This window comes from Bidens hawaiensis, unplaced genomic scaffold (assembly GCF_021521415.1).
Source record: "Bidens hawaiensis isolate Kalapana, Puna unplaced genomic scaffold, B.hawaiensis_p1.1 tig00010099_1, whole genome shotgun sequence".
NCBI lineage: Eukaryota > Viridiplantae > Streptophyta > Magnoliopsida > Asterales > Asteraceae > Bidens > Bidens hawaiensis.
In genome coordinates, this window is record NW_027491761.1 from 30,838 (window position 1) to 41,709 (window position 10,872).

Here is a 10,872-nt window from a genome sequence, read left to right on the forward strand (position 1 = left end):
ACTGAACATTCTTTACTCAAGGTGACATGCAAGAGCTCCTCCGTCTTCCTTTTGTTGGTCAACACTTCTTTGAGAAACTTTGTATAGTTCGGCATTTGAGCAATGGCTTCGACGAAAGGGATGTTGATGTGAAGTTGTTTGAAGAGTTATAAAAACTTCCCGTACTGAGCTTCCAATCTCTCATGTTTCAGCTGTCCATGGTATGGAATAGGTAGAACATAAGTTCGGACTGGTTCCTTAGGTTGTACGGTGCCTGTTGGGATCAGTATTTTTAGTGTTTTATCAGGGGATTTCTTCTCCATAACTGGTTCTGAAGTTGGTGAGGCAACAGTGGTTGTGCCACTTCTTAATGTAACAGCGTTGGATGCTGCATTTGGGTTTGTTATTGTGTTGCTTGGAAGAGCGTCGGGTGGTCTTTCAGACAATTGCCGGGCAATCTGTCCGATCTGAGTTTCTAGACTCTGCAGTGTTGCTTGTTGACTTTTTAAGTCAGCTTCATGCTTCAACAATACTCCGCTGGTCGGCCTTCTTTTCTGCTTCATTTGTCTTGGTCATGATTTGGATCAACATTTCTTCATTTTTTAGTAGCTTGGATTCTGATGGCTACTGGAACTTTGTTCTTGGAATTGAGGTTTAGGCTGGAAGGATTGATTCATCAGCCTCTTTTCGAATTCGGGTAGGGTTTGAGTGTTATCTTCGTCCTTCCAACTGAAATTCGGGTGATTTCTCCAACTTGGATTGTAGTTGTTGCTGAAAGCGTTGTTTTGACGTGCGATGAAATCAACTTCTTCCATGGCCATAATGACTTGTTTGCAGTCACTGGTCTTATGAGTTCCTCCACAGGTGTCACAGGTGCTCTTGGTTTTTGATAGTTTGGCTTGAAGTTGTTGGAATTTTTTAAAGATTGCTTCAAGCTGTGCGGTGACATGTGTGTTGGAATCGACGTGGTGCATTATTTTATGCGTTGGTGTAGATCTTGGTGGGTATAGGCGAAACTCTTCTTTGCTGCCTTCTCCATGATTTTAAATGCTTCGTTAGGTGATTTGGATCTCAGGTCTCCACCGGCGACTTGGTCGATGACATGTTTGTTTTGACTGGATTGTGCGTCAAAGAAAGTTTATACTTGTAACCGTACGCTCAGTCCATGATGTGGGCATCTTCTCATAAGAATTTTGTATCTCTCCCATGCTGCGTGTAACGACTCATCATCATCGGTCCGGAATACGGTAATGCTGGCTCGGTATTTGGCAGTTTTATCAGGCGGAAAGTAATTGAGGAGAAACTGTTCAACCATCTGGTCCCAGTTGGTGATGGATCCAGAAGAAAGTGATTCTATCAATTCTAGGGATTGACCCCTTAGAGAGAAAGGAAAGAGTTCAAGTTTAATCTGATCGTCTGAACAGTTTTGGATTTTAAAGGTTTCGTAGATTCGTAAGAATCGAGATATGTGAGAAAGATGGTCTTCGTCGAGGAGACCAAGAAATTAAACTGAATTTTCCACCATATGAATGGTGCTTGATTTGATTTCGAAATTTTCGGTGATTTCGGGTGGAGCCGCTCCATTGTCGTAGCCTTCGAGAGTTGGTTTGGCATATTGGCTCAGGTTCGGCTCATTGTTTTGGGCTGCCATCATTTCTTCGGTTTGATTTTCTCCTGATGTCGTGGCGTCTATTGACTCGTTTTTGATTGTTTCAGAGGGTTTCTGCAGTCTGTTTACGTGCTCGTCGATGAAAGAGTCGTTCCGGTTCAGAAATTGGAAAGCTCAGGCTCGAATGTAGAGAACATATATGGGGTTAAATCAAATTTAGTCTGTTTAAATTAAACTTAAGGTTAGTTGAAGTTAAAGTAAAAGTTAGGCTAAGCTATTTAAAACTAAACTAATGTATAAGTTAATTAAGCTAAAGTAAAAAAGTTAAGCTAGTCTTAAAAATATATAATTTAATAGTTAGTAGAAAAACATGAAATAAAAGTTAAAAATTTGTACAATTATAAACAATGATTATTTAAAACTTGGATTATTCTTAGAAACGTACCGTGTCCCCGGCTACGACACCAAAAACTTGATGTTGCCGTGCGTGTGCTTTAAAATATAATGGTTTGGAGATTTAGCTCTTGCACAAAATCGTGTTTTAAATTTATAAAAATGATTTCTACTAAGACTAAACACACACAAAATAGGCAAGTGTACCTATCGTATATGTAAAATAGTATTGGTAAGAACCACTTATCGATCCGTTGACACAAATGTTTCTAATAATGAATCTTCGTTTTAGTTCAATCAGAGAGTTTTAATCATTTTGTCGTTTCTGAAAGGTGACAACGACCCCGTGTCCTCTGAAACACGGCCCCGTGTCCAGCTGTCCACTATTTTATCTTTTCTTGTAGATTTTTGTATTTTCTGGAAGGTGGGCACGGCCCCGTGTTCCCTGAAGCACAACCCCGTGTTATCAGAACTTGATGTTGCCGTGCGTGTGCTTTAAAATATAATGGTTTGGAGATTTAGCTCTTGCACAAAATCGTGTTTTAAATTTATAAAAATGATTTCTACTAAGACTAAACACACACAAAATAGGCAAGTGTACCTATCGTATATGTAAAATAGTATTGGTAAGAACCACTTATCGATCCGTTGACACAAATGTTTCTAATAATGAATCTTCGTTTTAGTTCAATCAGAGAGTTTTAATCATTTTGTCGTTTCTGAAAGGTGACAACGACCCCGTGTCCTCTGAAACACGGCCCCGTGTCCAGCTGTCCACTATTTTATCTTTTCTTGTAGAGTTTTGTATTTTCTGGAAGGTGGGCACGGCCCCGTGTTCCCTGAAGCACAACCCCGTGTTATCAGAAGCACAGCCCCGTGTTCCCTGAAGCACAGCCCCGTGTTCTCAGAAGCACAGCCCCGTGTTCTCAGAAGCACAGCCCCATGTTCTCAGAAGCACGACCCCATGTTCTGTTGTTTTTTTGGTTTTCTTTGATTTTTTTTTGTCTTTTCATTTGTTTCTTCGTTTGAGGCTTTGATTCACCTGAATATACATTTTAACATAATAAGTAATTATTTTAACTATATTATACGAAAGAAGTTGCAGTTTTTAGAGATTATTTGATGATAAAAAGATGTATAATTTTATATACAGCAGTCACGTAATAGTGTCACATGTGTTTTGAATAATTTATACGTCACACTCGGGCGTATTCCGCTTTAGCCGGGGTGTTACACCAATAGTCTGTACCATATCTCATAGTCGGACAAGCTACAACCCTATAAAATTTCCCCTTTAGATCAGCTAGAAAATTCTTGTCATAAAAATACCCTTGAGGTTTCCCTCCACCCACACTAACTCGCCTAAAGCCGATGTGCTACATCACTATATATGCCACAATCACTCTAGAAAAACGAATCCTAGATATGAATCCTAGATATTTTAACTTCGTTACTTGAAGAACCTCATGAACTTAGATGGTGATATGGAAGTTTTCCCCGTAGTCAGTACTAGTGAAGATACTCCATCTTGAAGCGACTAATCCTCACACATTTTCTATTTAAAGTAGGTCACTACTCTTTTAGTCTCACATTCATGTTTTGTTTATTCTATGCAATTAACACAATATCATCAGTGAAAACCATGCACCACAGAACCGCACCCTGGATCGACTTTAACAACTCATCCATGACAATTGCGAATAGACGAAATTGATATCTCTAATTGTTGCACACGCGCTTATTATCGTACTAGCATACATATATGTCTATGAACTTTCTAGGAACCCCTCTACCCCCATAAAGTCTCCTAAATCAATCTGTGTGGCACATTGGCGTACTACTTTTCAAGGTCGATGAACACCATATGCAAATCCCGCTTCCTTTCCCTATAATTTTCCATCAATATAATGTATCACTTCATTAGTTAACCGTCCTGACATGAAACCAAACTGGTTATGCATAACATGATTTTTTCTCTAATTTTTGTTTCAATTACTCTCTTCTTTAATTTCCTATTAAGACTTAGCAACTTAACCCACCTATCATTCCCGTAACATTGGGTTTCTTCTTTGTTCTCATATGGAGGAACTACAACACTACTGCATCGATTTGGCAATTTTCTTGTTTTGAATATAAGAGTGAACAAAGTAGTTAACCATTGAAGCCCTTCATTACCCAAACACGTCCACACTTCAATAGGTATATTATCCAGACCAATTGCTTTACTCTTTCTCATTTACCTATGGCGTTATGCTTATGATGCCGAACCGTGAAACACCGAACTTGCTAAAACCGGCCTAGCTTGCATACCAAATGGGTTGTTAGTGAACTACATCCAAACTAATGAAGGTGGTGTGAGAAGCCCATGCAAAGAGAAAGTCCACATTTCTTTGAAGTAATTTAATATTTAAAGTTATTTGCAATTTTAATTACTTTATTTATTTCAATTCCTGCATCGTGTTTATCAGCATCAGTTTGTATTTTATTCCTTATTATATGCCATACTTAGCAGTGGAGGTATAGTAGTTTTTCTTAAGGGAAAATTCTTAAAATAGCCAATTTTGACCAACTTTTTTTAATTATAGCTAGAGACCAAATCAAATTCCTAAAGTAGCCATATTTTCCGGTCGGATTCGACCAAAGCACAAACTAATCCTACTAAATTTTTGGACCTTTAAAATCGCACCACGTGTCAACGTTGTAATGGATCTCACCGAATTTCTTAAAATTTCGCCGGATTCGACTGAATTTTAGTGGGTCCGACTGAAATTTTCATCTTCAACCTCTCAAACCCTAAACCTCAATAACCAACCTATATCTCCATCTTTCTTATTTCTTCACAAAATCAAGCAAATAAATAGTGCAAATCGCATAGTTTTTCGAGGAGAACGAAACCATAATGTTCAATTTCACTATAGAACACAAATTCAACCCCCCCCGAATCGAAAATCTAGGATTCGTCGGACAAATTAAACAATCAGATCCGACTGTTCAGAGTTTGTTTCCGTCGGGGCCAACTGTCTTCTACTCCGATGGTTCTTCACGCTAATCGGTCTACCGAAAGGTTAAAGTGTCGGATCCAACCGAACATGAGGCTACGTGGCCCGTCGTGACTGGTTAAAAATTCCGTCGGATCAGTTTGTGCTTTGGTCGGATCCGCCTGGAAAATATGGCTAGTTTGGGAATTTGTTTTGGTCTCCAACTATAATTGGAAAAAGTTTGTCAAAATTGGATATTTTAGAAATTTTCTCTTTTTAAATATATTTCTCATGTACTCTTAAAGGACAATTGAATGAAATATGGAGGCATATAATTTACAAAAACTTTATTGTAAGTCTCATTATTTTTGGGAGTCTTCTTTGTGCCCTAGCTATCTCAACCGACAAGTGAGATGTGATCAAAGAATTCGACCTGTGTCTCCAGTGATGCGTCTGTAGCCGGAAAAGCAAACAGTTGCCCAACGCTCATATCTGGTGGTGCGACTGTAACCCGATTGATCCGTTGTCCTCATTTTGAACCAAATCCCGATTGATCCGGTGTTGCTCATAACAACTCACCTCCCCTTTTGTGATACACCTACAAAATATTTGAGTTTTTGCTTTCTTTGAGGCTAGCCCTACTACCGTTGAAAAAGTTATGGAAGTAAGTTTTCCATCTCAACTAGATGTCTTGTCCTTTACTAACACTTGTCCATCATCTCTTTCAATATACTTCACGACTCATAAATATTGGCTGGTACGCTCCCTAAGTTTGGTTTTTTTTTTAAATTATCTCACTCCTTTGCATGGTCCGTCATCTCTTTCAATATACCTCACGACCCCTAAATCGAGTCATTGTCGTCTCCCTTGGATGACCTTGTAGTCCGTCCACAATCTTCGATCTTCTCACCTCAACAAAAGATAGCTGATGTGCGTGCTATATCCTTAGTTGGTAAAAGTGATCATATGTGATTCCCTCTTTTTAAAAATACAAGTTTATAATACTTATGTCGTGTCCTATCGCAAAGCGAAAAAAAATACCTACCTTGTTCATTCTTATCCCCAAAGCAGTATCCATGTCAATATCCCCGATTGAAGTCATTTTTTTTTTCATGGCCCTATGAAGTCGAAGCGTTCCAAGGCCATCGTGTGTACGTCTTGCACCCTTACACTACTTTTTGTTAATTTGAAATTTTGTTAAATGTTTAACACATAAAAATTAATTTTATAAACATTATAACTCATACAATATGGTTTTTAGTTTCTTTTAATGTGATCGTTTTTGAATGTTTTTATATTAAAATTGATTTTTAAATATTAACCAACAAGTAGATTATTATATCTTAAGGATGAGCATAACTGAATTAACCAAACCGAAACATCAAACACAAAAAAACGGATCGAAGTATTAATCGACGGTTAATTTTTTGTAATTTTAAAAACCGAATTTTTAGTTTTGGTTCGGTTATCCGTTTTTAATAAACCGAAACCAATTGATGGTGATGAAGATTATAAATATGATGAAAATCGAGACTACACTTTGAAGATGAATAAGATGATGAATGAAGATTGGAACTAAACTTTTAGTGTTTGTAAATTAAGAACTTTGTTGAATTTTCAACTCTACTACTCTACCAACTTTGTATTTGTATTGTGCCACGCAACACGCAGCTATTTTTGTTTCTTTGAACTTAATATGTATGTGTTACTCTAATACGTTCTTACAAGCTTAAAATTTTCATTTATATTTTTATTGTTTATTTTTTAGTTGTGCCCAAATCATCCCTGAGGTTTGGTCACTTTTGTGACTTTAATCCAAAAAGTTTATTTTTTTGCAACGGGGCCATTAAGTTTACCAATTTGTTGCTAGTTTACTCCAAATCGCTAACTCCATTAAAGAAGTCTGTTAAATTGATGGGCATTTTAGTAAATATAGATGGGTTGGATGGGTTTTACTTTTATTTAAAAAAAAAGAATTTGTGCATTTATAATTGCACATTGCTTCATATATTGTTCTTAAGCTAAATTTACTAAAACACCCATCTATTTAACAGACTTCTTTAATGGAGTTTGTGATTTGAACGGCACTAGCAATAAATAGGAAACCTCAAGGGTCTAGTTGCAAAAAATAAACTTTTTGGATGAAAGTTGCAAAAGTGACCAAACCTCATGGACAATTTTAGCACTTTACTCTTTAATTTTTGGCAATGCCTACAAAGAATTGGAAAAAAAAACCTTACTATAATCGAACCGAAACCTAATGGTTTGTATATTTACAAATTAATGACTTCGGTTTCGGTTTCGCCTAATAACTGAACCGTGTTGTGACTCCAATTATTAAAAATTAAGAAAAGATATTAACAGCAGGTGATTACTTTGGGCTGGCCATGAAAGACACAAAATGTAGTGGGCTTAGCCCAACTAGCCCCATTCACAAACAACAATAGGATTTAAAAAACCCTATATATAAAACACCAGCAGCACCATACAATCACACCAAAACCTCATTCGACATCATCTCTATTGTTTTACAAAAATCAAATCGATGAAGAGGAAAACTAACGATGATTGCGGCTCATTTCCGCAAGATGACTCTCTTTTGGTTCGTATTCACTGAGCAAATAAATAATCTGTTTTATATTTATTTAGTGTTTATTTGTTTTATTCATAACGAAACGAACGAAGGACCTATGGAGGAAGTTTGCTATTAAATCAATGCGCTTTCGGCCAAGTTTGCCTTCGAATATCAATTAATTAATTAATTAGTGGATTGTTATAGATCGGTGTTTTTATACAATACGGTTCGTTTGTTGTTACTCAGATCTAGTTATTATTCATACATTTTGAGATTAGTTATTTTGTTTTGTTTTTATAATTATTAATTAGCGAAGGTCCCAGCAGGGAGGATGATTAACTCTAAACGAGTCGTCTCTAACACTTAATGTTTACCTTCGAATATTTAATGGCCGACTCGTAGGATTCACTAATTTGTTTTGTTTATGTGATGTCTTGAAATCTCGGCTATATATATTTTTCACATTCTTTAGGAGTATATTTTCCATCAAGTGTCAGAATTTGTGTTTTCTGTTGCTACGGTAGTATAAGAATCGTTTTTGAGTGAAGTTAGAATTTTTTTATATTAGATTTGGGGTTGCAATCTTTTTAATTTCTTCCTTGAAGATAATTAGGTTTATAAATAGATATTAGACTGTTTGGTACAAAAAAACGAGTGGTTAGGGTATTACATGGTAAGGATGCTAAAAAGGTTCTTACATATGGTGAGAATGTAACAGTTGTTTAGTTGGTAAAACACATGTCTTAGTCGTTTTGCAATTCCGAATATTGTTCACCTTAGGCTAAGTGCAGTGAGCGCCGATTTGGGCGATTTTTGGGCGTGAAGGGGCGCGAACACCGCCTCTCCTCTTGACGGTTTTTGGGCAAAAAGGGGCGGGGGCGAGGTTTTCTTGTTGCCCAGACGAAGGGCGAATTGCTGGTGGTTGGGCCGGTGTGACAACCGGTAATTTCCCAAACCCATAAGCTAAGTAATCAACCTAATAATTAGGTGATTGTAAATATTAAGCGCGTGCATTTGTTATGTGCGCCCTGCGCGAGCGCGCCATGTTAGTCAGCGCGTGCAGTTGTTATGTGCAACCTGCGCGAGCGCACCATGTTAAGAACCAGCGTGAGCATATGTTATATGCGCCATGCGTGAATGATTTGGCTTTATGTTTTCATGTAACTTAAACGTTATGTTGTCTATGGGTTGACCATCCCGCATGATGCTAAGGCGGGTGCATCCTACATCGTTTATGCGCGTGCGGAAGGGAACTAACCTACCCGCATGGCGGGAACGTTGAGAGCTAGTTTGTCTGAAGCTCCAAGATGGAATTGACTTCAACATGACTGATCACTATGTTGAAATACCAAGACCACCTGGAGAATCTACAAATGAAACTCAAATGTCCCTAACTGCGAGAAGGTTACGCACCTACCCGCAGCAAAGACGTGTCCTATACGCAGAAAGCTATGCGCACCAAGTTATACGCGCAGAACACTTGGTCTATTCTCCAGTTAAGGAGATTACTCCCGCCCGAAAGGAAACAGTAGCGTGTTTCAGAGATTTTCCACTTTTTACTGTACACTGACAAAAGTACCTGAAAAAGCACACTGTAACATGAAAAGTCAACTGTCAGCCACCCTATTCTCACCAACCCCAGACCTGCATGTTCTGTCCAAATCAAATCAAAATCTTTTATCCACCACTCCACTCTTAAGTAAATAATAATAACTTCCATACCTTATCATCATTACATTTAGATATGAAAAGATTTCAATCCCCTAAAGCAAGGGATTGTGTTCCCTTGAGTTTGCCTATAAATTTGTAGCCTAAATTATCACCCAAAACACACTTCAAAGAACTACAAACTTGCACTAATCCTTTCCCAAGCATCCGTTGTTTCCAGCCCCGATCCTGTTACTAGGTAAGCCGAGAATATAACCTTGAGACCTACTATCCAACCCTTATATTCTCCTATTTCTTGATCTTAATATATATATTTGTTATTTAATCGTATTCTAGACCTTCGATTCCGAGGCCAACACCAAGAAAACCCGAATCTCGATTAATCCCTTAACAAGAACCACAGGTGAGTCTCACAGCCCCTATTTTCACTGTTTTCACTGTTTTTAAATTGCTTTCGGGGCGAGGGACACGTACTTAAATAATGTTTTATCATGGTATACTTACAAGCTATGCAAGCGATTATGTGTTTTAAGTTATGTTTCATGATGAGCAATGCAAACGGTTATCTAAGGTTTTCAATGTATGTGCGCTAGAACTCGAGTAAGTGATCACTTTACCATTGGAACTCTAAGGGTAGGGACTGCTGGTTTGATCCGCCCACTCGTAGGGGTCGCACCTCTTTGCATGGACGAGTGCCTGGCATGGGGCAGTACTATGGGGTTGAGCCCGCTCGTAGGGGTCGCGCCTCTTTGCATGGACGAGCGCCTTGTTTTCCGGCACAACGTCTGCGCGTAACCCGCGGGACGGTATCCTTAGCTCGTAGGGGCAATGCCTCTTTGCATGGACGAGCACAGTTTCTCAGAATTGTTCGCGCGTAACCCGCGGGACAGTATCCTTAGCTCGTAGGGGCAATGCCTCTTTGCATAGACGAGCATAGTTTTCCAAGAACGTCTGCGCGTAACTCGCGGGACGGTTTTACGTTATTTTAGCTCGTAGTGGCTGCGCCACTTACATAGACGAGCACCGTATCCAGAATTTGTTCACGCGTAACCCGCGGAACGATTTTTATCAGAATAATGTCAGAATTATGTGTTAATACGATTTTACCAAGCAGATGTTAATGATGTTGCCAGAAATGTTTCAGAATGATTTTATCAAGTTACTAAAACTTGTGAACTCACTCAGTTTATACTGATTCAAATGTTTTTACGTGTCTTTCAGGAGATAACTAGGTAGCGCATGGAGTCACACTTAGAGCACCACACGCTGAACATCTAAAACAAGCTTTTTGGAAGATTTTGGTTTTATCCCCTCGATGCGCACGGTTACCCGCCGCGCAAGGGGATATGGCGAGGAAATCTTCAGTTTTATACTTGGATGTTTCTTTTTGTAATCTTTGAACAATGTAATGTGTTTGTACTAAACTTCTCATGCGCAATAAAAATCTTTGAATGTTTTGCAATGGCCCGTGCTTAATTATCAATCCCCACTCGTGCGCGCCCGGCTGTTTCCGCCGCTCAGGGCCGGGTGTGACAGCCGGCATGTATGCATATGTGTGTGTTTTTTATATACACTTATATATATATATTATTATATTACTATTCGTATCCCATACACCATTACACCAAAAAACAAATTCTCACTCTTGCTGATTGGGCGCCACACGACGC

General features: G+C 38.5%; 1 non-coding gene across 1 annotated transcript; it reads left to right on the plus strand.

The window, feature by feature from the left end:
* The first annotated feature begins 7,842 nt into the window (after positions 1 to 7,842).
* On the plus strand, positions 7,843 to 7,990 carry LOC143534181 (small nucleolar RNA snoR145). Its single transcript, XR_013135491.1, has one exon. It is a non-coding gene; the product is annotated as a small nucleolar RNA snoR145 (small nucleolar RNA).
* The last annotated feature ends 2,882 nt before the right edge of the window (positions 7,991 to 10,872 follow it).